General features: G+C 46.2%; 1 protein-coding gene across 1 annotated transcript in view; it reads left to right on the forward strand.

Moving 5' to 3' along the window:
• Positions 1–27,676, forward strand: part of LRIG1 (leucine rich repeats and immunoglobulin like domains 1) — a 104,659-nt gene that overhangs the window by 10,547 nt on the left and 66,436 nt on the right. The gene's annotated exons all lie outside the window — the stretch shown is intronic.

Here is a 27,676-nt window from a genome sequence, read left to right on the forward strand (position 1 = left end):
AAAAGGAAAAAGTATTTTCTTCAAGGTACAAAGGGGAGAATGTGGTAGGATGGGAAAATAGCCCATGGCTAGGTGAAGAGACCTTTGGGTTTTGTTTGGCAATGTGACTTTGGGTTAAGCAGTTAATTTCCTTTCTGTAAAGGGCTGTGTGACTTCCTCGTGTTCAGGTTTTATGATTTTATCCTAATTGAAGCAAAGAAGGAATATACTTACTACTCATTGGATGGTAAGAATTAGTAAATGGGTCTGTGTGTGTAGAATACTTACTTAAAAATAATTTTTGAGTGGTCAGTGCTTCTGAGTAGAATCTTCAGGTGAATGCCCTGGGCAGCACAGGGACAGAGGGTGTGTGGGGGGGACTCTCAGGGAGGGGTCCTTTGCCCGGGCCCTTTAGGTGTCATTGAGGGGAGAAAGTACTCCATGGTATTTCTTTCTTTGATGGTGTCTCCTTTTTCCCTCTGGCCCAAAGAGTACTGTGAAAACTGCTGCAAACCTACTTTAGATCCTTGATTTCCTTTGTAAGAATTGATGAAGGGCACATTTTTCCAAAGAGTCGCCTATCTCTGCCTTTCTTAGGGCCACTGCCGGCAGCATCTCTCCAGCAGGCCTGCAGTGCATGGTCGGGATGAGTGCAGTTGTAGGTGATGCCGAGTGACTGGGTGGGCCCCTGTTACAGATTCAGTAGTGATCCCCAAAGGAAGGGCAGCTGCACACCTTGCTGTGTGTCTCCTCCCTAAGCTGGCTCTCACCATTGACTGTGTGCAGGAGCATGGCAGATTTCAGAGTAGCTTGCAGCTCTTTATCCCGGAGATCTTTCGTGTCTACCTTTCATGGTGGCAACTCAACAGCTTAATATGTGCAGTCCAGTGGCTTGATTGATCCAATTTTGGTCTTTTTGGGGTGTCAAATTTTTACCACATCTATCCTTCTGCCTGGGTTTTCATTGATTTCCTCTTGGTCAAACACTGTTTTTGTGAAAATCATGCTCCCTATCATAACTGGACTCCTTAAAAGACTTGATCTAGCCTGCTGACTAGAAGCCTTTATTTTGTGTTCTGAATAGCCACCTTTCTTCCACGTGGAGTTTGTTCATGCCTTCCTTCAGTGGGATTTCTTGGGCTTTTCTCTTCCTTCCACATTCTTTGTCATGTAAATTTCCATAAGGTGGAACCTTTGGATTTTCTCTTTTTTTGTTTTAGAACAAATTTTTGGAATTTGGAGCCTGGTTTGGGGATACAGCTAGAATGCAGTGAAATTAGAGGCACACTTAGTGGTTTGGAATTTCTTGACAGGAAGTTTAACAGGAATTAGAAACTAATTTAGGACTAAAGCAAATAGTCCAAAGAACTAGACTTTTTTTCTTTTTTTAAAATTCTCCTTTCAAGACCTAAAGATGGCCTTTTCCCATGTGCTTTCTCAGATCAAAATAGGCCCAACAGCCCTCCGCCCTCCTAGAGCCTCTGTCAGTGTCAGGCACTCTCTCTGTTATGCACTTGCCCTCATTCTGTGGATTGTTTTTTTAATCTAATCCTCTCCTGGAGGATTGTCAGTCTGTCTGGTTAGGTAACTTTTCACAGATCTGTCTTTTCTCTCCACTTAGTCTTGAAAGCAGCAGGATTGTTCAGTTTCATGTACCTGAGAATCTCTTGCTAATGATTTGTTTATTGCCTGACTTTGCTTCCTGGTACTTTTTTTCTGTGTCAGAAACGATCCCACACTTTTCTTCCTTTCCCAAAGGGGTTCTCAGGTGTGATTCCCTCTATGGACCTGTGTGGAGGACTTAAACGTGTTTTGGAACTTAGATATCAGGAGTAAAGGGGCATTTTCTTTGTGCTGAGGACCTGTGTTGCCATGACGAGCCAGGGATGGTGAAGGGATGATTTCAGAGGCTTTCTTCAGTCCCCCGTGCTCCGTGCAGGGCTGGCCTTCCGTGAGAAGGTTAGCTGCTGGATTGTCTGAGGTTATATGTCAAAGAGAACTTTTGCAGAGAATATTTTACCCAAAACAAAAATTATGGATGGTCTTCCTTTCCTTTCCCTTTTCTCTCCTTATTTTCTACTTTCTGCTTGAGAACCACTTCAAAGAGTCAGATGTGTTGGTGCCAGACGCCAGGCAGTTATTGTTAAAAGAACTTGGAAATATAATTGAAAACAAACTTTGTTGAGAAAAGCCGATCTAGGCGAGCTCTTACTTTGAGGGAGTGGAGGGTTCCAAGTCTTCCCTCTATTTGGAGCTGATGTCTCTGAACACTTGTTCTGTGAGATGAATCATCTGTGAATTCTGCATCTGGGAGTTATAGATTGGGAAATGGCATTCTTTTAAATGTAGAAGAAACACAAAAGCTTAAAGTTACAGTGTAGTTGGAAAATTCTAGTCAGACTTTTAAAAAATTAGCATTAAGGTAAAATTGGCTGAATAATTGGATTGAGATTATGATACTGAAAATAGACATGTCCATGTATGGGAAGCATTGTGACAGCCACACTTACCTAGTGAGGACCCCCCTCCCCTTTGTTTTGGGACAGATTACATTTAAACATTTTTTATAAATATTAAACAATCAGAATCATTAGAACTTAGTTAAAGCAAGTAGGACTTGCGAGTCTGAATTTATTTTAGAGTTTGTCTTGAACTCTTCAAATAAGTTCAAGTTGTTAACCAGGGAAGAGCCCAGAAGAGTGCAGTGTGTGAGGGTCTCCTGGGAAGGGAAGGCTGTGTCCCTGCCCTTGGCAGAGCCCCACTTCCTTCTGCGGGAGTGGTGACGAGGGGCTGGCAGTGGCATGAAGCAGTCATACTTGAGGTGGCACAGTGGCTCTGGAGCCTGGTTTCCCTGGGTGACCTTGGGCAATTGAATCAGCTTCCCTCTGACTCAGTTTCCTCTTATGTTCAAAGGATAATTGAAGTGTCCACCTCGCTAAACCTTTTATGAGGACAACATTGACATACTTTTTAATATTTAGAAGAGGGCCCAATACACAGCAGAAGCCTGAGGAAGGTTAGTTATTATAGTAAGTATAGCGGTAATGGCAGTTCATCTTTTTGCGGCAGGGCCCATGTACATTAACTAATCTATGAAATATATCACTTCCATATTGTACATGAGGCCAGAGGGGTGATTGTACATGAGGCCAGAGGGGTGACTAGCTTGCACAGGGTCTAGCACTTGCCAGAGTTAGCCCTCTAACTTGACTCTGCAGGATGTATTTGGAAAGAACGCTGCAAGACTGGTACTGTCTGCCTTCTGTGTTTGACTTGCCTCTCCTGCAAGTTTGTGAGCTCCTTGAGGCCCATGATTGGCCCTTCAACTCTCCGGTGGCCTGCAGTACCTTCTCGTGGAGCAGTGCTCCCAACGGCGTCTTCATGGCATCTTGCAGAGCATGCGTCTTCATTGGCACGCTGGTGTGTTAGAACCCATTTTTGGTGTGCCCCTTTGGCGAAGGGGGTGATGGCATATGTCTCTCCATCTGTTGTTTATTGTTTCTGTTAGGTTGTGGTTTGTGTTCCTGCTCCATGTTTCTTTGGTTTCTGGAGCAACTGCGAATATTATATGCTTGGGGATCAGGAAAAGTAAACTATTTATAAAACAGTAAAGTATCCTTGGGTTTGGAAAGTGTTTTTCTCAAATGCCTGTGTATTTGGTGGCTTTATTATAATCTTACCCATGTAGCCTTAGTTTGCAGATTGAGGCACATTTAAAAGATGGGCAAGTCCTAGGCTGGCCTTGTGTAACCCGCTTACAGACAGCCTTGGCGATAAGGCCTTGGTGTTAACGCTGACCTGACTTGGTGTATTTTTAACTCCAGAACATATAAACAGTTTAGCCTGCTGATGGAGTTTATGCTGCCTGAAATCCTGGACATGCCTTGGGCTGTGTGGCCCTGTGAGGTGGTTGTGGTCCTGGGAGACTGCTATGGCAAGTGACCCATTGCCCCCACCTTTCATTTAAAAAAGGACCACAGCAGAGATAGATGAAAGGAAGAACTGTGAAATTCATCAGTGATTCTGCATGGTAAATTGATGTTCAATTTTTCTTCTACACTATTTCTGTTTGTTATGTAGACTTTAAGGGGACTGGAGAGCTTTTTACTCACATCTGTTCTGCTTCCCTTTTAGCCACAGGGGTCTTTGCAGAGGTCACTAGTTGGAACACATGACTCCCATTGCCCAACGTTCTGGTTGCCCAGCCACCTCTCCACCTTCATCATTCCTTCCTGGCTGGCTCCATGTGCCCTGGCCACATTGCAGGACCTTTTTCTAGGTTCTTATAACACTGTGCAGGTCACATGTCCCTTACATCCTGTCCCCTCTGCCTGAAGCAATGCTCTTCCTCTGTGCCTTGCAGAGTCCTGCTCATCCCTCTTGATGGCCTCTTCCCCTGGAACCTGTGCTGACCTTCCTGGGTTAGATTCTTGCCTGAGGACTGCAGTCCTTTATAGAAATTTCATATGATATTTGGTTACTAGTGGCCCGGTGCACGAAATTTGTGCACATTATAAGAGGATTAATTAGAGGAAATAATTTAATATTGCTATTTGCCCTTTTTCTATAATAGAAGTGTCAGAGATGAAAGAAAATTAGTAAAATGTATATGAAAACCTTCCTCCTGTCAGAGTCTGGGGCACACCATGGGACCCAGAGTCAAGTCCCCGCCCACCCACATGAGCCTCAAAATTGCGTGAGACCCAGACTCAGCCAGCACCCCGCCTCATTGGGATAGATCCAGACCTGGCTAGTCCCACCCTTGTCAAGCCCTGCCGGGCAGGGAATGTAGCCTTAGATCCCCTGGCCTGGCGCCAGGACAGGGTGTGTGGCCTGAGGTCCCCCAGCCCCGACCGGGGTCGGGGGGCATGCTTTGAGGTCCCCCGTCAAGCCCCACCAGGTGTGGGACATGACCTGAGATCCCCTGTCAATCCCCGCTGGGTGGGGGGCATGGCCTGAGGTCCCCTGTCAAGCCCCATCAGCAGGGGGTTGCAGCTTCAGGTCCCCCCTGGGCGGGAGGTGTGGCCTGAGGTCCCCCAGCCTGGTGCCGGGGTGGGGGGCGTGGCCTGAGGTCCCCTGTCAAGCCCTGCCAGGTGGAGGGCGTGGCCTGAGGTCCCCCGGCCTGGTGCTGGGGCAGGGGAGCAGCCTGAGGTCCCCTAGCCCAGTACCAGGACGGGAAGTGCACCTTGAGGTCCCCTGTCAAGCCCCACCAGGTGGGGGGCGTGGCCTGAGATCCCCTGTCAAGCCCTGCCAGGTGGGGGACACAGCCTGAGGTTCCCTGTCAGGCCCCATGGGGGCAGGAGAGGGTGTAGCCTTAGGTCCCTGCTGATTGCTTGTTAAGGCTCCTTATGGGAACTTGGCCTCAGCTGTGGGTGTAGCCATCTTTGTGACGGAGTGATGGTTAATTAGCATATTCCCTCTTTATTAGATAGGATTGTCTGTTGCCTGGTTAGTCTGTAAGCTCCCTGAAGGCAGGGACTGGCTTTATTTCTGATCCACCATTGTATTCCCAGAATCTAGCACAAAGCCTAGGACAGTGGTCGGCAAACTATGGCTCGCGAGCCACATGCGGCTTGCGAGCGGCACTTTGCCGCTCTGTTGACTAATGAGTTTGCCAACCACTGCCTTAGGGAAAAACACTTAAAAAACATTTTAATGTACTAATGTCTTTAACCTGAAGTCAAAACTTCTGGGTAAGGGTAATGCCTTACAGCAGTGGTCGGCAACCTCATTAGTCAACAGAGCGGCAAACCACCGCTTGCGAGCTGCCTGTGGCTCGCGAGCCGCAGTTTGCCAACCACTGGCCTAGGACACCTTCGTTGCCAGTACAGATTCCGAAGTAGATAGAGCTATTGGTATTCATTCTGTGTGTTCCTATAAATCCTATAGAAATACCTTTCCATGACATTTTGGATAATTCAGGCTTCCCAGGGGCTCACCTATTTGTAAATTTCCTAAATATGCCTCTCGTTTGATAGTTTCCTCCACTCCCCACCAAATACTAGTGTTGAGAAGAATGGAAAGGCAGGAAGAAGCAGCAAGTAGAATGGGTGGTCTTTTTAGTCCCTCTGTTGTGGGAAGGTGGCTTTTAAATCCTGCATCCAAGTATTGTATTGTAACTGAATCTTCTTTCCAGTTGAAGCATGTGACCTGTATTCCACAGGGTCCCAGGCATCGCTTCCCTTCTGGACCTCGGAGGCTGTCCCTGGCAGGTGGGCGGCCGGACAGCTCTGCTCTGTGTTGTGTTTGGTGGGGGGAGCCCACGGTGCGTTTCCCAACTGTGACATGGCTCTCATCTGCTCTTTGCTGGAGCCGATGTTTGGAGTCTGCTTTTTCAGAGTTGACACTGCAGGGGAGAGTTGCTTCTTGCACAGACTGAGGCTGTCTAGACACCCTTCCCTTGTGGTTATTCTGCTCAGTTTATGCTGAGCTCTGGCCAGGCAGCTGGTTTGGGTTGCTTGGCTCTTCGTTATTTTGCTTAGTCCTCTACTTTGACAAGAAGGGTGACCAGGCATGGTTATTTTTCTCCCTCTATGCTGGCAGAGCAAGCTCTAAGAACACCAAGGGCAGGTTACCATGCCCACTGTGGTGCAGTCCCAACTAGCAACTTAGATTCACAGAAACTTCCACAGCAGGAGACTTTGGGCAGATGGATTTCTAAACCTGGCTCCTTTTGGCGTGGACTTCAGGCATAGACCTCACGTGTGGGCAGTCTCCTGGAGATGCTAGCGAGAGGCAGTGGGAAGGCCGCTTTCTGCCCAGGGAGCTCTGCCTCCTGGTGTTTTAATGGTGTTGCGGTCTTGGGCTGTGTTCTGTAGGGAGGCCCTCCCTTGTGTACCCAGTAAGCTGTGATGGTTGAGGAGGTTGACTTTATGTTAAAGGGTTTTGGGTTGTTGACCTGTTTGCCTAGTAAGCATGCCTTTATTTTAATTACTTTTAATTTTCTGGTAGACATGTTTATTGAATAAAAAGGAAACTACAAAAGAAGAAAGAATAATTGATCTCATTATTCAGTGATAAACATTATTACTTTGTTGTGTAAATTTCCAGTAATGTCTGTCGTTGAATACCTGTTTCGAGTTAATATTGTTTAAACAAAATTAGGGTTGCTATTCATTTGTAATTTTGCTTGTAAAAGTTTTTAATTGAGGCATAATTAATATACAGCATTATATTAGTTTCAGGTATACAACATAATATCTGCTTTTTTATAAACTGTTAAAACATGAGTATTTTCTTCAACTTTAAACATTTTTAAAAAATACAGTGTAAGTCAAAATTAAACTTCCTCTGATACTGGGCATTTAGGTTTTTATAAACTGAGGTAAACATCCTTATACATATATGTTTATACATTTGTTTCCTTAGGATGAGTTACTGAATCCACATTGCTTTGGGTATGCAAATTCTTAAGATTTGACACCACTGCTCCTAAGGGGCCATTAATTTCTGTTGAAATTGTGCCCATTTCCTCCACACCCTCACAAACATTAGATCCTTTTTTTTTCTGTAACCGTACACCAATTTAATACATGAAAATTGCATTGCATTATTTTAATCTGCATTTCATTTTTTAATTTATTTTTCTGATGCTTAGTTAGGCACATAAATTATCTTAGTGCCCTCAACTGTGAACTTTGGGCTTGAACACAAATATGTATCCCTAATACAAGAGAGGGTGTATTTCTGAGAGGAGGAATCAGAGCCAGCCTGTGTACCCGAGCACCCCTACCTACAGCTGGTAGGCATCAGAGCCGATTAGCGTGGTGGAGAACCCCTCAGGAACAGCTTCCAGCAAATGGAAATTATTTTAATACAAATTGATGTGGTTTTTCTGTCAAACCTACTTGGAGCATAAACAAAGTTGGACTGGAAGCTGCTTCCCTTCTAAGAATGAGTGTGTTTGGAATGTGGCTTTCAGCAAAGTAAACATGGTCTTGAAAGTAAGTTGTCATTGTGTGGGTCTGATCTGAAAAGTAAGAGTAGTGAACTATCCAGGCTCAGTCCCACTGGCTTGAGGCCTTCCTTCATTTGTCTTCCTGCCTGCTGCAAGGTCACTCCTTCCTCTATAAAGGTTTTAAAGTTGAGGATGAACTTGGGGTGGAAAGAGTTAAAGGGAAAGAAGTGCCCAGTCAATTTCTGTGGTAAGATAAACATTTTAATCTTAACCTCTTTGCCACGGAGGAATATCAAAAACATCTTGTGAAATACTTAACTCTCTGTGTGTGGACTTGTACAGACTGTCTGATCTCTGCATCTTGGAATTCTTTGTCAGTTGCAAGGTGGTTCCCCACCCTAGGGACAATGTCAACTTTATTAAATTGGTCGCAGCCCCTCCCCCCCCAAGGCAAAACAATGCTTTTAATGTTCTGATTATATATTAACGAACAACCAGGCCAAGGGACACTTGCCAAGAAAGCTACAAAGTGAGAAAGCCACCAATATCAGAGTGAACTTTGCACTCTGAAAGTGTGAATGATGTTGGGTAAAAGAAGTTTATTGCATAAGGGGAGCAGCTGGAATCCCTTTGATGTTGGTTAGCATCCTGGCCCCATTAGACTTTCGGACTTCCCAGTTAACTACGTCTTTGCTGGTGAAGGTAGCACCTGGTACCTGGATGGTGGTGGTGGGGGAAGCACTTGCTCTGGTCCCGGAAGGACCGACATACCTGTGGGGGGAGGGTGGGGTGCATTGGCCAGTTATACCTGCTTTTGATCCACCTCAACCAACTTTAAAAGGGAAACCACCCTCCCAATTTTTCCTCAGGAGGGACTTTTCCAGAAATAGCTTGCTGTTCTAAAATCTGCCTGTCCCAACCATAGAAAGGGGTTAGATCTTAATCAGTTAGACCTCACTCTTAATGTAACTAATTTATTCTCTCGCCATTGTGGTGACATTGCCGCCTGCCTTTTGGCTTGTTCTTAATTTTTGAATGGCTAGCCATTGGGAACCCTGATTTCCACAGCCTTATTAAATAATCACTCAAAAGAAGAAAAAAGTACTCTTTCGAAATCCTGAGAATTTTGTTTTCTGCAAGAGGATCAACTCCAGCTGAGGTTTTCCCCTGCAGATGGGTTGGTGGGCAGAGCGAGTGGAGGAGTTAGGAAGCCGGAAGGAGTGGATTGCCAGCGCGGCATTTTTGAAGGTGGGATCATGGCTTTAGCATCTGAATGTGGGTATTTTGCCTGCTCCCCACTTCATTTATCTACTAGCAGTTAGAGAAAAAAGGTTATTTTTGCATTTTTATGGTACAGAAATAGCTAGGTGGCCCTTTTAAAGCAGCAGGTTTTTGTTTTTGTTTGTTTTTACATAATAAAAGCTTTATTGAAGTGTAACTTAAGTACCATAAAAGTTATCTCTTTAAACTGTATGTTTCAGGTTTTTTAGCACATTCAGAGTTGTACAGACGTTATTTTCATCACCCATTAGCAGTCCCTCCCTACTCTCCCTTCCTCCCACCCCCTGGCAACATCTGTTTGCTGGCTTTCTGGATTTGCATATTCTGGACATTTTATGTAAAGGGAATCGTAGAGATGGGCTTTTTGTGTCTGGTTTCTTTCTTTTTTTTTTTTTATTTTATTGATTTTTTTTTTTTTTTTTTTTTTTTTACAGAGAGGAAGGGAGAGAGAGAGAGAGTTAGAAACACTGATGAGAGAGAAACATTGATCAGCTGCCTCCTGCACACCTCCTACTGGGGATGTGCCCGCAACCAAGGTACGTGCCCTTGACCGGAATCGAACCTGGGACCTTTCAGTCCACAGGCTGACGCTCTATCCACTGAGCCAAACCGGTTTCGGCATGTCTGGTTTCTTTCACTTAGCACAGTGGTCGGCAAACCGTGGCTCGTGAGCCGTGGTTTGCCGCTCTGTTGACTAATGAGTTTGCCGACCACTGTCATATACTGCCCTTTACCTCTTTGCACACAATATGCCACAATTGCCTAATCCTCACAGCTCCCAACTACACGGTAACATTTAGTCTAGTCCAGTGGTGGGCAAACTCATTAGTCAACAGAGCGGCAAACCGCGGCTCGCGAGCTGCGGTTTGATGACCACTGACTTAGCATAACTTTTTAGGGAGCTTCCATAGTATAGCTGGAATCAGCAATTCTTTCCTTTGGTGACTGAATAGTATTCCATTGTATGGCTAGATCGCATTTTGTTTATCCATTTATTAGTCGATGGACTTTTTGGGTTGTTTCCACTTTTTGGCAATTATGAATAATGTTGCTATGAACATTGGTGAACACCTTTTTGTATAAGTGTATGTCTTTCCTTCTCTTGGGTAGATACCCAGGAGTGGGAGTGCTGGGTCATATATAACTCCACGTGTAACTTTCTGAAGAACCGCTAGACCGTTTTCCACAGAGGTTGCATGCACCCTTTTGATTTCCATCAGAAGGTTCTCATTACTCTGCAGTCTCACCAGTACTTATTGTCTGTCTGTTGTTTTTTGTTGTTGTTAATCCTCACCTGAGGATATTTTTCCCGGTGATTTTTTTTTTAGAGAGAGTGAAAAGGAGAGAGGGGTTGGGGGAGGGGAGGTAGAGAAACATATAGAGAAGACATTGATTGGTTGCCTCCTGCAGTCGCCCCAACTGGGGCTGGGGATCCAACCTGCAACCCAGGTATGTGCCCTTGACTGGGAACTGAACCCACAACCCACAGTGCTCGGACCGACACAGCAATACCGGCCAGGGCTTGTCTGTCTTTATTATATCCATCCTAGTGAGTGTGGAGTGGTATCTCATTATGGCTTTTTATTTGAATTCCCCTAATGACTTGTGATGCTTTTGTGTGTTTGTTGGCCATTTATATGTCTTTGGAGAAATGTCTATTCCGTTTCTTTGCTCATTTTTTAATCGGGTCCTTTGTCCTTTTATTGAGTTATATGCAGAGCATGTTTTGAAAAGAGATAGGTAGTACAATTTTCAGTGGTTTGGGGTTTTGCCCAGGTAGAGACACTTTTCTCTGCCTTACCTTGTTTAAGTACACAGAATTGTATTTTTAAGATTTTTAGGACTTTTAAGATCCTCAGGTAGAAATATAACGGGCAATGCTTGCCTGGTTTCTTTGGTTGATTGTCGCCCTGTTTGTAACCCCACGCGAAGGAGGAAATGTTGCAGAAGAGAACATGGTTTTTCTCGCGGTGAGTCCAGCTCCAGACCCTTGGGGAGCTCATCGCAGTGTTCTCTGCTGGGATAGGAGGGTTTGCCCTCTTGTACCTTAAGGACGTTTGCTGTGCACATTCACAGCCAGGCCTAACTCCAGGGCAAGCCTGCCTTTGCCGCTCTGAGCTGCCGCTGTAAATGAGACAGAAATGCAGTACTGAGGCTGTCCAGCCCAGGCCTGGTGATTGCTCTAGACAGGTTTACAATAGGAGGTGTGAAGTGTTTGGTGGAGACCGGAAGCCGGGTGGGAGGATGGGGGAGGGGAGCCACATTGAACTTGGCTGCTTCAGGGTGTGGGCTGACAGAGCTAATCTAAAAGTATCGCCCTGGTGGCTTTTAATGGGCAAGGAAGCCGAGGCCTTGCAGTGGTTTTCTTTACAGCAAGAAACCAGAGTAAGAGAGGCTTGCTGAGCATCTAGAACCCCGGGCCTGGTGTGGAGGGACCGACCTGCTGCTTCTGTTTTTATTTCTTGCTCTGTAGTCCCATTCTAGATGAGCTAAGTGGATGGAGGCAGGGATTCTGGGTGGTGGGTGCTTGGGAGAGGCCTGCAGGTGCACTCTTGCCGATTTAGTTAGACTGGGCGCAGGCAAATCTCTCGGCACATGAAGTAGCAACTAGCAGGTGGCTCTCTGTTAGTCCTCACGGCAGCCAGTAGGCATTTTTCACTCCTCATGACTGTGGAGCTGCGTTTGTGGGGCCAGAGTCTGGCAGTCTGCATGCTCATCAGCTCTGGGGGGCACTGCTTTGGAGGTGAGGCATAAGTGTGAGACCCACAGCCCCGGACATGGGACTCCTATACACTCAGCTCTAAGTTCTGTGGCTCCAAGTCCCTGCTCTCCTGCCTTCCACCGTCCTCTGTGGCCACCTGATAGCAGGGCTTTCTGAACTGGGATGACACTGGACGGGGTCTTCCTTTGCCAGCCGCGCCTTTCCCTCCCGCAAGACCTTTGCCTGTGCTCTTGCACTGTGCCTCTTCTTTGTGACTTTATCCTTCCGGCCTCGGGTTAAACATTCCTCCAAGGGATTTTCCCAGAGCACCAAGGCAGTGGTTGGTCGCTGCCTTCTTCCAGGCGAGGCTTGGGGACACGCTGTGGTTCCTTGCTTAGCGTCTTCTCCCCTTCCTGCTGTAAAGTCGGTGAGAGTAGAGATACCAATAAGCATTTTGCGTTCATTAATTTCCTAACGAAACGTGAGTGGCTGCTGGCTTTTCTGTTGTGTTGTATTATCACAGGCTCTGTTCCTGTGTCCCTGATACATCTGTCCACACACCTGTAGAAACAACCACAGGTTTGCCATCCAAATGTCTGCCCTTCTGGGACTGCTTATTTTCCGCTCCATGGGGGTTAATTAGATGCCTTTTTAAAATCCTCACCCGAGAATATTTTTTCCATTGATTTTTAGAGGGAGGGGGAGAGAATGTGGGAGGGGCGAGAGAGATCCGTGGATTGGGGCAAACCTGCAACCCAGGTATGTGACCTTGACCGGAGTCGAACCTGAGACCCTTTGGTGAGCAGGCTAATGCTCTAACCACTGAACACACCAGCCAGGCTAGATGCCCTTTAAGGGCCAGTTGCATACACTGAAATTAGTTGTTTATTAAAAACAAAAACTAAAAAATGGACCCATTTTATTTATTTTAAATAGCAACTTCCAGAAAGCCGTGCCAAAGGCGGGATATAGAAGGTGCGGCGATGGTGGAGGTGATAGGGTCTTCCTTGAGATGTGTGGTGGTTAATGTGTAACCTCTTTAATGAGGCTTCTATCTCGGGTTCATAAACCGTGCTGTGGAGCATGTGTTTGTAGTAAGTCCGTGGCTTTGCAGATAACTCATACCCCAAGGTTTAATTTCCTTTGGTTGAAACAAGTACCACCAACTGGTAATCCTTCTATCTTGGAACAGGTTGGACACACCCAAATAGTGGCTGGAGAAGACTTCCTTAGATTCCCTCTTCCTTAGCCCATTCTCAGCACACACACAGTTTTAGAGAGTGAACTCAAGTGAGATAAAGAAAGAGAGGTGGGGCCCTGGCCCGTGTGGCTCGGCTGGTTGGAGCGTCATCCCATGTACCGAAAGGTTGTGGATTCAATTCCAGGTCAGAGCACATACCTAGGTTGTGGGTTCAATGTCTCTCTCTCTCTTCCCTTCCCTCCCTTCCTCCCTCCCTCCCTCCCTCCCTCCCTCCCTCTCTCTTAAAAATAATAAGCATATCCTCTATTGAGGGGAAAGGAAGGAAGGGAGGGAGGGAGGGAGGAGTGGAGAGTGGAAGGTCGGCGTGGAGAGGAGAGGCCTGTGTCCTTCATGTGGAAAGGACGGTCAGGCCTGGGGTCCGATAGCCGGCCTCTTGGGTGAGCGCTGCTTCAACTGTACCTATTGCTCCTCTGTGTGTTGTTGTCTTGGGGATTGTCCCCTTGGAGGGGCCGGATTAGAAATGAGAGCGCATGACTACAATAAAAGCTTACCAGCAAATGAGGGTGATTTTGCCATCCTAGAATTGCCTGCCTGTTCCATAGGAGAGGAAAATAATTGCTGGAATTTGGATAACATAAAACCGAGAGGCTAGGTGACTCGGTAGTGGTGTATCTGCCTTCAGGAATAACATTTTGAAGTGCTATCGGCCCCTAATGGCAACAGAAGCCATCAGTTAAATAAACCAGCTGTTAAGTAAGAGCAAGAACAGGAGTGTTTGCACAAACCACCTTTAAATTTTCTGATCCTCGATGAATGTCAGTTGGTTTGTGAATTATTAACTTAAGTGTGCGTGAGGAAATACTGGTGCTTAAGTGTCGTGTATATTTTTATGTAAGAAAAAATAAAACCGACCACACCCTCAGCTGCTGCCGTTTCACTCAGCAGGCATATTTAAAGCAGAGGTCGGAATGCTGGCCCCTCAACCACACGTGCACCATCTATCACAGCTCATCCCGTGCCGTTGCGTTCTGCCGAGGAAGGCAGGCAAGTGATTTGCACTCAGCCTGTTGGCAGATACAAGTATGATGATCCTTACTGAGCTGATGGAGTGTCCAGGTCTGCGTGAGGGTTTGGTAGGGCTGCCTGTCTCGTTGGGAAGAATGTGAAGGGTCAGCATAGTGGGGTTAGGGAGCACAGGAGGCTGGCTTAGGCAGTCTGTCTAATGTCACTTCCCTTCAGCTTTGCCAGAGGGCTTTGAGGTGGGTCCTTTAATTTGTCACTGGAGAGAGGCCCATCTTTTTTCTGTCTTGATTTTCTTGGCATGAAAACCTGAAGTTGGTCTCCCCTCCAGGCACTGCAGGGTGTGCCCTTGGAAGAAGTCAACACCGCCCCCTGAGGGCTGCATTTCGGCACCCACAGCACCCACGGCACCCATGACAGGAGGGATTGGGGACTTGAGTGATGGCGAGCGTCTCGGAGAAATCCACTGGGGCCCCTGCTTTACTCTGACCTCTCTTCAGAGGTCCCAAGGGCTTCCTAAGGGTTATGGTAATGGACTGGTTATCTCTCAGGACTTACCTGGGGAGGGGAATTGAGCAGCAGCTTTTATTTGGAGGGAGGAAGACTCCATAAAGGATGAAGGAGGAGGGAGGGAGTTTAGAAGTGGAATAGCAGGTCTTCCTCTGAGCTGGGTTCACCCTGGAGAATAAGTCACACTTGGAAATGCCTGGGCGAGGTGCTACGGGCTCCGTTACTTGACTGCAAGGTCTGAGCTTCGCTCATTTCCAGGGCAGGCAGCATTTGTGCCACGGGAAGGGCGAGAGCAGCCGCCTTGTTTCCTTCCCCATCTTGTTGTCCTCAGGTGCAGTGCCACCTGATACTGGCAGTTCTGCATTTCATGGACGATTTATTCTCAAGCTGCCAGGATTATTGCTGATGTAGACCAGGGGCCCACAACCAGCCTCCTGCATGGAAATAGGAGAAAAGAAATCCAGGCTGTAAATAATTCTGTTTTGGGACTTTGTAGTGGCAAATTATGTGAATGAGTGGATTCAAAGTGCCTGGTTTATAGCATTGTGAATACCCAGGCCTTAGATAAATATTGACACCAGCAGGGTGACAGGCCTACCATTTGTGGCATTCCCCTGGGAATAAAAGAGCTTTTCTGAGGTGCTTGTGACCTTACAAACCACCCTGGCTAGTTTGTGCAGGTGCCTCCCCAGTAGCTCTTTGGGTTTGAGAGTGGGCAGTTTTCTCTTTGTGCTTGTGCAAGCTCCAGCCTAACTGAAGCCGAACCTGCTTTGGCATATCGATCTGGTTCAGTTTGCTGCGAGTGAATGTAGTTGCCAGCACAGTTTTGCAGAGTCATGCTTGTGTGGTCATGCAGACCAACGCTGGGATTGGAGTGACTTTGTTTGCTCCAACAGCCATTCAGAGCCAAGTGTGGGGAGTGGGAGAAAGGAAAGCCAGAGTGGGGGGGTTGAGCACACTTTGATCCCCTATAGCAGTGGTCGGCAAACTCATTAGTCAACAGAGCCGAATATCAACAGTACAACAATTGAAATTTCTTTTGAGAGCCAAAAACCGACTTCTGTGCATGGGCCATGAAGTTTCAATCGCACTGTACGTGCGCACCCGCACGTGGTATTTTGTGGAAGAGCCACACTCAAGGGGCCAAAGAGCCACATGTGGCTCGCAAGCCGCAATTTGCCGACCACTGCTCTATTGCTCTGGGCTCAGAATTCGTTTGCCCTCTAATTGAGGAGGGTTTAAGATGCAAGTTTTGTTAGTGCGAAGTATGAGGAGCAAGACCCCAAGGTAGTGTGCTATTAGTCCTGATGCAGTAACTTGATTCGGGCAAACTGAAAGGAGACTTTAACCAACTTGGGTTTGATTACATCATCTTTCAAAAAGGAATGCTGGTGGGAACTGGGGAGGGATGTGTGTGCATCAGATAACAAGTGTTAGGCAAAGAAGTGCTAGCTCTTTATAGGGAAGCTGCCTTGATGTAGCTGAGCTCATCTGAGGTCTAAGGTTTGGTGGACCCAGGGGCCTTGATTTCCTGCTGAGGCAGGAACTGAGTGGCTCTCGTCTCTCCCAGCACACGGAGAGGATGTGGTGTATCCACATGCCACATGGTGTTTTTGCAGCCTGTAACTAGGACTCCAAAAGGAGTCACTTATGTTGAGTTTTGCAGAGATTTTTAAACTTTTGCTGGTGATTTACTTTAAAACCAGACTGACATCCTATAGGTACATGTACTCATTATTTGGTTAAGGTATAGTTTAGAAAGTGTGATTACTGCTGGGATCCACCCTTTAAGACATATCTTTGGGAGTAAATGACCTGGAACTTTAAACTGTCAAGAGATGGCTGTGTGTGTGTGTGTGTGTGTGTGTGTGTGTGTGTGAGAGAGAGAGAGAGAGAGAGAGAGAGAGATGGATGAGCTCTTAGATTTAGGATGCCCTGGGCCTGGATGAAGGCAGTGAACTATGTGGTATATTGTTGCTCAGTCATTTTCATGGCCAGTTATCCATTCGACATAGTAACATTTTCATAATGTTCAAGAATAGAGGACACATGCTTGGTGCTTACAGTCTCAGTGAAAAGGAAGTTCCATATTGTAATAGCGGAAAGCAGCCCGTGTAAGATGACGCCTGCGGAGACTGTGCTTGTTGCACCTTGACTTAGTACAGTGGTCGGCAAACTGCGGCTCGCGAGCCACATGCGGCTCTTTGGCCCCTTGAGTGTGGCTCTTCCACAAAATACCACGGCCTGGGCAAGTCTATTTTGAAGAAGTGGCGTTAGAAGAAGTTTAAATTTTAAAAATTTGGCTCTCAAAAGAAATTTCAATTGTTGTACTGTTGATATTTGGCTCTGTTGACTAATGAGTTTGCCGACCACTGACTTAGTATCTTCGTGGTCACTTCCACAACAAGAGAGGTGGCTGTGGCCCCGAGAAAACGGTGGGACAAACTTTTAAGTTGACGGTGTTTCATGACGTCTTAGTCGCTTGGCTTCAGGGATGTTTCATGGCACATAAACTTTAAAAACCTGAAGGAAAAGGTGACAGAACGAGATCTCACATCGATAAGCTAGTGAATAAAGCTAGCAAATTAACTGTTAACCAGAAGACTGACCATCTAAAACTGCACATTTTCTTTTTCTTATCCTCCACCTGAGGATACGTTTATTGATTTGAGAGAGAGAGAGAAACATCAACTGGTTGCCTTTTGTAGGTGCCATGACTGGAGATCGAATCCACAACCTGGGTGTGTGCCCTGACCTGGAATCGAACTCGCAACCTTTCGGTGCACCTACCGAGTCACCCCGCTGGGCAGAGTACTAGTAAATCTTCATTTTCAAGTGTTGAGGTAGCTGGGAAAGAAAGGGAGGGTAAACCTTAGGAGATAATATTTAATGTTTGAAACCTAGAAGATGGTATTGAAAACCTAGAAGAGAAGATAGTGTTGAGAATGTCTGATAATGTTTGAAGCAGTCTTGCACTTAATCCGTTTGTAATGCAGAGGATCGTGGCAAATGCAAGGACACCTGGACTTGTGTATGAGCTTCATAGGTTTCTGATGCCTGGGCTGTGCACAGGCACAAGGTGTTAGAAGTGAGTAGTGGGTGTGACTTCAGTCGGAGAAATGAAAGATGCCCACGAGTGCCTAGAAGCTGACGGGGCCTCCAGCCACACCCTGAGGACCCTGGGCTCCCCAGAAAGGATCTTCCTTTTGAGTAGCTCTCTCCTGGGAAGGGAGTTAAACCACTTGTGTCAGTTGTCCCTTAAAACTCTTTCCGTGTGGGTGGGGGAGGAAAGAGATGCTGATAACACTGAGGTAAGCTGTTGCTTGTACAGATGTATTTGCTTAAAAAAAAAAGCACTTTCATTTCCTTCTTCCTATGTATTGCTCTTTTGTAACCCAAAGTGTTGCCTAAAATTGCCCTCTAAACACGTGCTTTAACAACAACAAACCAGGATGACCAAACCTTGAGCTAACATTTAAAAAAATCTTTTGGTACACATTTCTGTAACTTGAGGTTTACGTACTATTATCTTCATTAATTGGATTGTATTATAGTCTGAATTGTCAAATGAGGGTTAAAAAAGCCACAAAATGTCTTGATCCTTCCCTGGTTCTGGGGAACAACTAGACAAGAGTGTTTAGAATGGCGTGTAATGACTTGGGGGTGTTTGTTTGTTCTTAATATTTTCATGTGTGTCTTTTGTGCTCAGGGGAGTAATATGCTATTGGAGGTTTCATTTCTGAGGAATCCAGCATCAGTGATGTAAGTTTCCTTACTTATCCTTTTATCCCAGTGAAATTCCTGGCTTTACCTTCTGCCAGAAAGACAGACTTGGGATGTGGCCATCAGTACATTTTATGGGGCTGTGTTAAAATATGTATTTTCTTTTTTAAAATATATTTTTATTTCAGAGAGGAAGGGAGAGGAAGAGAGAGATAAAAACATCAGTGATGAGACAGACTCATTGATCGGCTGCCTCCTGCACGCCCAATACTGGGGATCGAGCCTGCAACCCAGGTATGTGCCCCTGACCAGAAAGAATTGAACCGGGGACCCTTCAGTCCGCAGGCCGACGCTCTATCCACTGAGCCAAACCAGCTAGAGCAAAATATGTATTTTTTTCTCTGATGGCGACGTTCCCCTCAGGGCTTTAGGTGGGGGCACGCGTGTGTGAAGTCAATGTGCAGTGCAAAAGCATTTCAGTGGCAGGTAGGTAATTGATCACCGCGTTCCTGCTGGTTGGCGATTGTGCCAGTTTTGAAACACATTCTGGTGGGTGATACATTCGGTCAAGAGGTGTTCATAAGACATTGCTAGTTTGCAGCTTTAATATGTAACCCCAAAGTTAATTTTAAAGCTGCATCATGCTTTTAATAAACACCCTTTATTTACAGGGGTGGTATTATAGGAAGCTCATTCCACGGTGACATTTGTGGGGTAGAGGGTGCAGGTGGAGGTGTTAGGAAAGCAAATATTATTCTGTGTCTAGAGGGGCACTGGTGGGCTTTACAAAGCACCTGGTGAACCCAGGATTCAAAATTTACCCACTAGATTAATGTGTCCTCACTTCCTGTCCCTTTGCCTGGCTGTTTTACCTGCCTCAGAAGCAAGAGTCTCAGTTCCTGCTTCAGTAGAGCAAGGTTCCAGTTAGGAGACTCCTCCTTCATCCTGTCCCTGAGGAAACTCCAGCCTCAGAGTGTCCCCAGAGGTGAGCACAGCGGCACTGTCTGCCCCTGGAGGTCAGGACTGATAAGCCCTCTGCTCTCACTGAAGCTCCTTATGCCTCAGGATGTTGATTGATTGACAGGGAGGGAGGCCTGGCTCCTAGCACTGCCTGTACTCTGTTCCACAGATGCTGGGCTCTGGGTCAAGTGGGAGCTGTGTGCTGGCTGGTGTCTGCCATGAAGGGGCCTATGTGGAGGTGATGAGTTGGAAAGTCCTGTAGAGTTTGAGGACTCTGAAAGGGCAGATTTGTGACCTCTTCAGAGATGTCAGAGATGATAAGTAGAGAATAGGGGACCAGACTGCTGACCCCTCTCTTCTCCCCTGCTCCTTCCCTATGGTCAGACCACCTGGTGGCTGTAGGCGTGTCTTCCCTGCTGGGCCGTCATGGTGGTGGCCCCCCTGTGGCGGCTGTGGGAGGGTCAGCTGCTATTCCCCCCCTCCCCGTGCAGACCCTCTTTGTGGAGTACCTGCCCCTGCAGAGCTGGTGGGGCTCCAGTGCCTCCTCCTAATTTAATTAATTCATCTTTAGGGGTTAACATGCACGTACCATCTTTAACGAGAGACTGTTATGGGAGATTTGTGGGCTCCCCCTAGGACCCCCCACCCCAACTAAGCATGAACGTGCTTAAATAACAAAATCACATCACACCCAATTACTTTTCTTTCTTTAGCTGAAATCGTAGTTTGGTAGGAAAAACAGGTCCTAGAATCTCCTGTTTTAGGGGATGTTCCAGAAAGCAAATGTTGATTGCTTTCAGTGGTGGTGGGCCTCACACGCAGTAGTTGAACAAGGGCATATTCTGCCTCTGTGGAAATCAACCTTCATGGCCTGAAGATGAACGTTCACAAGGGACCTGGCACCGAGGTTTGCGAAGGTTTATATAACCCTTGACTTACTGGCTGGCAGGCACGTGACTCTGGCTGGGCTTCTCCATGTTGTCCTGAAACTGCTTGTGTCTTTGTGTCTTGCCCTCTCCTTTCTTGGAGGTCCTGCCTTCTTGGCTTTTTTTTTTTTTTTTTTAAAGGTTCATACCCTCTTGCCCTATTTAACATTTCTGGTACTCTTCCTCAAAATCGTGTTCTTCTCTCAATCTTCTTCCAGTTTTTAGCTAAAGTTTGTATTTTTCTGAAAAACCTTTCTTAACACAACTGACTTTCCCTGCTCTGAACGCCATCTGGACTCAGTGGTGTCCATACAGGGGTGATGCCCTCAGTTGCTCCCAGGGACAGGCAGGTGCTGAGCTGAGGGAAGAGGGCCACGTGGGACAGTACAGCGGAGGGCCCCTGGGCCCCTGGAGGACTTGCTAACCAAAGGGTTGCTACTGTCAGGAGTGTTCGCCCAGTGGTTGTTTTCAAGGGAAACTGAAACTATTATTTTGTGTGCGAAAACCTAGGTTTCTCCAAACACTGTTCAGTCACAAACAAACAATTTTCCCTGACGCCCAGCTTTGGCTGAAGAGCCACCAGTAGGCAGCTGCTGCCTGCCATCCCCAGAGGCCTGCCTTTGGCTGTCATTGTTTGGTCCAGAGTCTCACCTGACCAGTAGGTTGAAAACTCCTTAAGGTTATGGGCTAGCCGCTAGATCTTATCCTAATTTGTATCAGATCTTAGCACAGTAGACATTGTAGAAAAACACTCAATTACTGTTTGTTGAATTTGTCATCTGTTGGGTGCTAAGGGACAAAACTTAGACCTGTATTCAAACTAGCCATGGGCCGGGGTGAGGTGTGTGACTGGCTAAGGTGGAGGGGTGCATCCCAGGAGACTCCTCTCAGTTGTCTTCAGCATCAGAATTCAGAGGCCACACTGATTTCCATCGTGGATTTTGGCTGATTTTAAGGAGTAAAAGTCGTTGGTGCCTCTGGGTCCTTATATGGCTGGTGTGTATTATCTCTTTTGAATCGTTTGTATACCTCATTTACATAGAGAACTATCTATGTAACATTTTCAAATAATGAAGTAACTGTGATTCATTACTGACTTTCTTAAATATAATTGACCCAAAGCTTACAGGATGAGCTGTATGTATCGTATCAATATCTGAGTGATTTTTGCCTTTAATCGTTTGCAGGAAGTGTTTCTTTTTCCGAGTCTCAGTTTAGGGTGTCTTGCTTAGCTTACTGAAGAGAGATGGCTGCACATTCCGTATCTCCTGGTGGGAATTCTGGAGCGAGGAGGCCAGAGGGGTGATTCTAGTTTAAGATGCAATTTCATTTTAAATGTAAGCCTTTAACCATTTGTATGCCATAAGCGTCTATAGACGCAAGCGGACTTTTTAAAATTAAACTCAAAATATCGTGGCAGTTAACTGGTTAATGTGGATTATCAGGCTGTTTAGTAGTGGCACTTGGTTAATGAGGGGAAACATCACAGTAGAAAAGTTAAGGACAGCCCTAACCAGTTTGGCTCAGTGGATAGAACGTCGGCCTGCAGACTGAAGGGTCCCAGGTTTGATTCCGGTCAAGGGCACGTACCTTGGTTGCGGGCACATCCCCAGTAGGAGGTGTGCAGGAGGCAGCTGATTGATGTTTCTCTCTCATCGATGTTTCTAACTCCCTATCCCTCTCCCTTCCTCTCTGTAAAAAAAATCAATAAAATATATTTTTAAAAAAAAGAAAGAAAAGTTAAGGACATCTGATATTCTAGATTTTAAATAAATCTCATTCTCATACAACCTTATACTGTGGGTCTGGGGAACATAATGTGGTGATTTCAGTGGGCTTAGATGCGTACTGTACATAATTCCTCAGAGGGTAAAAATGCAGCAGAAATAGCCTTCGGAGCGTAAGGGATTGAATAACTTATAAAGTTGCATTCTCTCCTCGCTCGCTTGCAGCCTTGACATTTGAAAGCACTGCTCTCTGTCCTAGGAACGCAGGTGACTCCTTTTAAAATGGCGGCAAACATGCATTTCCTGAGGGTAAGGAGCAATGTCCACCGTAATCTACAGTTTCCCGAGAAAAACAAGGCTTGCGGCGAGGCCTGGGCCCTCAGTAGTGCTCAATAGTTGGGTCATTGGATTGCATCTGAAAGCTTAAAATATGCAAAGTGCGGTGCCGGTCAGGAGTCCAGACAAGGTTGAGTAATGGGAAATAGCCTGGCCTGGACACCAAAATGAGTATGAAAACCTCCTTCCTCAGGGAATGCTGGCCACAAAGTGAGGACCAGTTCCTTCCACAGTGAATTATGATTCCTATTAATGTTGAAATACAACCAGAGCTGTGCTGCGCTTCCTGAGAGAGGTTTTGTCTGCATTCGGTGACCTGTGAGCAGTGCCTGCTGTGAGGACAGTGCGAATTATATTGTCCAGGGATGTGGGCCACTTCCTCACTGAACCCACTCCACGCAGACGGAACCTTCCATCCCTCGGCTTCCCAGGAGCCAATTAATTACTGCTCGCTAGCCAGTTTCTTTCGTGGTTCTGGTTGTAGGAAGGTGCTGGTCAGATTCTGTAAATACTGATGAAGCCTCCAGAGTTACACTCAGGGGGCCTTTGTTTCAAGAGTGTCTCCCTGGTGAACTGAGTTTCCTAAGCCGTTCCTCTGTGGGATGGTTAAGAACTTTGTGCGCCTAAAAGACATGGGCTAATATCCGTGTCCATCTCCCACCACATTTTTTAACAAAGGTCTTGAGTTATTGGGAAATTCAAATTTATTGTTAAAATCCACGTTTCTCATCCAGGTGCCATTTCACTTTAAATATTTGTTGATTTCATGATTTAGAAGTATTGGTGCCCACTCCATGACTTAGATTCAGCACAGTTAGGCGGACATTTCAGTGATGGTGGAAGTGCCTCTGTCTACATGGTGTAGTGTGGCCCACGTGCGGCTGTGGAATACTCGCATGAGTGCGACTGAGGAACTGAATCCTTAATTTGTTCAAATAGTGACATTGTTGGCCGCGTGGCTAGTGGCTACCGAATTGGACAGCACGGGGTTGCGTAATGGGGGGGAGGTATGGGTGTGTTTCTCAGCTACTCGAAGCCTTCGCTCTCCTAGTTCGGTGGGTTCAGGTAGGGGGATTTGTTAGGAAAAATGCTCAGCAGGCCGATTGTGTCATGCACTGTTAAACAGTTTGCTTTTCAGACAGATAAAACCTGGATAAAACTGAACTGTTCTCGCGTGAGCTGCAAAGGGTGGGCCAACGGTCATCTTTCAGCAGATTAGTGGGAAGAATATCCTTGGCTGGGCTCAATTGTTCAAAGATTTGTGCACCCTTTTTACAAGAACAGGGACAATTTGTGTTATGACAGTGGCTGACAAAATGTTTAATGAAAGCTGCAATTGGCAGTAACTAAATTCCCTGAGGTTTCTTTCCACTCCTCTTGCTACTGAAAGGTGCAGAAATGCTTTTGACAGCATCTGTCCTGCTGACAGATGACTTGTTTTGACAGGAGAATCTGAAACCTTCAACTTCAGGCACATTCAGATGTCCAGCTGGGTGAGGGTTGCTCATGTTTGTAGAAATAAGTGAGGTCTTTAGATTTGTGTGCATGGCAGCTGCCACCTGAAAGAAAGTCCTCATTAAAGGGTTTTCACTGATTAACTCTTTGTTCTTGAGAACTAAGATGAGAATTCACATCCCTCTCTGTACAGTTCTTAGGCTGAATAAATGTAGTTCATTAATCACTGAAAAATGAGTGTGAGTAAGCACAGTAGTCAAAGGGTTAAGAAAACTTTATTTAAAAATTGTTCTGAAAAAAGTAAGCCATTGTTGATAACATTATTTACAATAGCCAAAAGATGGAAACAACCCAAATGCTCATCCACTATTGAAATGATAAAATGTGTGTGTGTGCCTGTACACACACGCAGACACACACACGAGTATTATTCAGCCCTGAAAAGGAAAGAAATTCTCACATAAGCTACAACATGGATACACCTTGAGGATATCATGTGAACATGTGAAGTGAAATAAGCCAGAAACAAAAGGGCAGACACTGTATGGTTTCACTTTCAGGAAGTACCTAGAGTCGTCACATTTCATAGAGTCAGTCGAATGGAGGTTGCCAGGCCCGGGTGGGGCATAGGGGAGGATGGGGAGTTAGTGTTTAAGACAGCCGTGGGCAAACTACGGCCCGCGGGCCGGATCCTGCCCGTTCGGCTGTTCTATCCGGCCCGCGGAGCCGAAAGAGCGGAGGGTTCTCTTGCTCTCCCCTCCGCTCCTTTACTTTGAATTTATATTAGTTCACACAAACACTCCATCCATGCTTTTGTTCCGGCCCTCCGGTCCAGTTTAAGAACCCATTGTGGTCCTCGAGTCAGAAAGTTTGCCCACCCCTGGTTTAAGAGGTACTAAATTTTAGGGACAAGATGAAAAAGTTCTAGGGATGGCTGATGCTGATGGTTGCACAACAGTGTGAATGTGCATTGAACTGTACACTTAAAAATGGTTAAGATGGTGCATTTTATGTTATCTGTATTTTACCACAATAAAACAACATTATGCTGGCAGTTTGTCTCCCTGGAATGACTAAACAAGAAAATGCCTCTGAGGATTTTATTTCGGATTATAGTCATCAGGGAGAATCTATAATATAAAAGCGTATATGCTAATTAGACTGGACGTCCTTCCAGACGAAGCTGGGGCTGCGAGGGAAGCCTGGGTCCTAGGTTTAAGCCGGAGGGAAGCCAGTTCTGGCAGCTGGGGGAAGGAGGCCTACTCTTGCATGAATTTTGTGCATCAGGCCTCTAGTACAGTAAATATTTCCCCCATGTCCTTGTTGACCAACAGTTTGTCCAAGTGGCAGGACTAGTCCCTCCTCAGACTTAAAGCTCAGGCTCACAAGTGGAAGCTGCCCTGGGGCCTGCGCTGCATTAGCTGTCGCCTCTGCAGTCCCTGTGGGCCTCCCAGAGGATGCCCGTTAGAGCCAGTCTGCTCCACACCCATTGGCTGGTGCACAGCTTTCCTACTGCATCGAAAGTCGAAGGCGTCACTTCCAGGCTGACCCAGTGGGAGCTTAAGCTCCACGGACAAATCCATTCATCTTCCTCACTGCTTACTGGCTCTTAGGGCTCGGGCCCAATGCTGTTTGGCTTTGTGATAAGACCAGCTTATGGAAGACCCCTTTTCACGTAGCCTTAAATGACTTCATTCCACATAGTGTAAAGTGAGGCTGCCAGTGGATTGCCTAAGACCCAGTTTCTGTGACCCAGCTCCACCCCTGGCTACACATACAAGCCAGAAATAAGCCACTCGTTTTGAACCGATAGCCTCAAGAGCTGTGGGCTAGGTGAGAGCTTGGAAACTGGTGGCCCTCAAGCCAGATGTAGTTTGCAGATGTATTTGTTTGGCTCATCTAGGGTTACTTTCTTTCTTTTTTTAAGAATTGAAAAGACTTCATGTGAGAATTCAGAGTTTGAACTTCTCAACAATGGAGAAGCCTAGTCTGCATTGGCTTTGGGCAGGCAGGTGGGCACTGCTGTGTCCCTCAGTCCATGCCTCAGGGTGGCCTCCACATTGCTTGTCTGCCCCCCTGGCTCTTGCCTTTGTGGTTTCTGAGTCTCTCTCTGATGTCTCCTCCAGCTCAACACCTTCCATCACCTGTGCTGATGTCACCTCGTTCCAGTCACTGTAAACTCATGGATCTCTAGACACAGACACGATATTTTATGCACCCCCCCCCCCCCTTATGATAATGTGCTGAAAAACAGAAGACAGTTTCAGTCCGTCTGGTCCTTTTTCTGATGTGGGCAAAATCTCTCCATTTGTGGATTTTCTTTTCCTAGTCTAACCAAGTGCAGACAAGCTCACACTTGACTTTGGTATGTGGTTTTAAAATTACCACCTTCAATTTTTTTATAGTAACATAATATCTAGACAAATTGCTTTTCATTCAGGCCATGCCCCAAACACAGATGTGCCATTATTGCACGTGTGGTTTGATTTTCATTTAGATGAATGTCTTGGGTTGGCAGTGAAATGGCTATCAGCTCTAGGCTAGTATTGATTGGAATGTCGCTGGCGTAAGTTTAAAAGGTAGATGCACCTTTTGTGACATTGTGCCCCTTAAGAGCTAGACTTTAAACTCATGATTAGTAGCACTGTTAGTTGGCAGTAATGCCAGTGAACTAATAGCTGAGATGAAAATGTTGACCTCGCTGGCTTCCACAGGACTGCATGTATTGTGGCCGGAGCAGGGTGCACTGTGCAAGAAGGGCCCAATGGGACCACATCTCTGTGGCTTCTGTTCCCGTGGATTAATTAACCTACTCTGGGGTGAGGGTGTGATCTGAGGAGCTCACCTGACCACACAGTTCCCAGCTTGTTGCGTGTCTGCCTCTGTGGGTACTGCTGGGAGTGCAGGGGAGAGCGATGTGACTCTGAATAATTGTGACAGTGCCATCATTTCGAGAAGGCCAGACACATGTGTGGCTTTCATGCCTTTGGTTAGCACCAACCACAAATTTCTTGTGACCGTGGCTCCTCTCTCCTGTGTGATTTGGTCACTCCAATATTTATTCATTGATAGTAGGAGCACCGTGTTGATAGTATAGCTTTGTGATTACGATCTTACAGTGTTCACTTTCTCGAGCCCCTTCAGCTCTGACTAGACATGTGAGCGATTTTCACTCTTAAGTTGTGCAGACAGAATTTCTCAACCTCTGAATATTACTGTTGACTTAGGGCTGGATAGTTGATTGTTGTTAAGGGCTGTTCTGCTCATTGTGGGATGTTAGCAGCATCCTTGGCTTCCACCCTCAATGCCAGAGCCGCCTTTCCTTCCTTGCAGTTGTGACAACTCAAACTGTCTCCAGACATTGCCTACGTCCTCCCTGAGTGAGAACCAGTGCTTTTAGACAACAAAGGGTCAGCCCTCCACCCCGTCTTTTTCTTTGCTATTGCTTGTTGGTGTTTGATGCGTTAGTAAGACATTGATTAAAATGTGCCCTTTATTTTTTTATGTTTTTTTAGGTAGGTATTTTTTTTTAAATTTTTTCTTTATTGATTAAGGTTATTACATATGTGTCCTTATCCTCCCATTGTCCCCCCATCCCCCCACTCATGCCCTCACTCCCCTGGTGTCTGTGTCCATTGGTTAGACTTATATGCATGCATACAAGTCCTTTGGTTGATCTCTCCCCCTTTAAAACAGCCCTGGCCTTGATAGGGTACAAAGCATGTGGACCAGCACTCTCTAATGTAGGCAGCGGGCTGGCTTACATTAGAATTTCTTTCATGTTGCTAAGTGACTAAATGGTATTGATTAAAATTCATTTTAGTTTAGCCAAGCTCAGATGATTTGAGATTTTCACAGGGACTTGTTTATGGATGCAAGTGGCAGGAGGTACAGCTATAAAGATCGGTGTCAGTAAGGTTATTTAAAATAATGTGTGTGATAAGGGCAATCATTATTTTG

This window comes from Plecotus auritus (genome assembly GCF_963455305.1).
Source record: "Plecotus auritus genome assembly, chromosome: 6".
In the NCBI taxonomy this organism is placed as follows: domain Eukaryota; kingdom Metazoa; phylum Chordata; class Mammalia; order Chiroptera; family Vespertilionidae; genus Plecotus; species Plecotus auritus.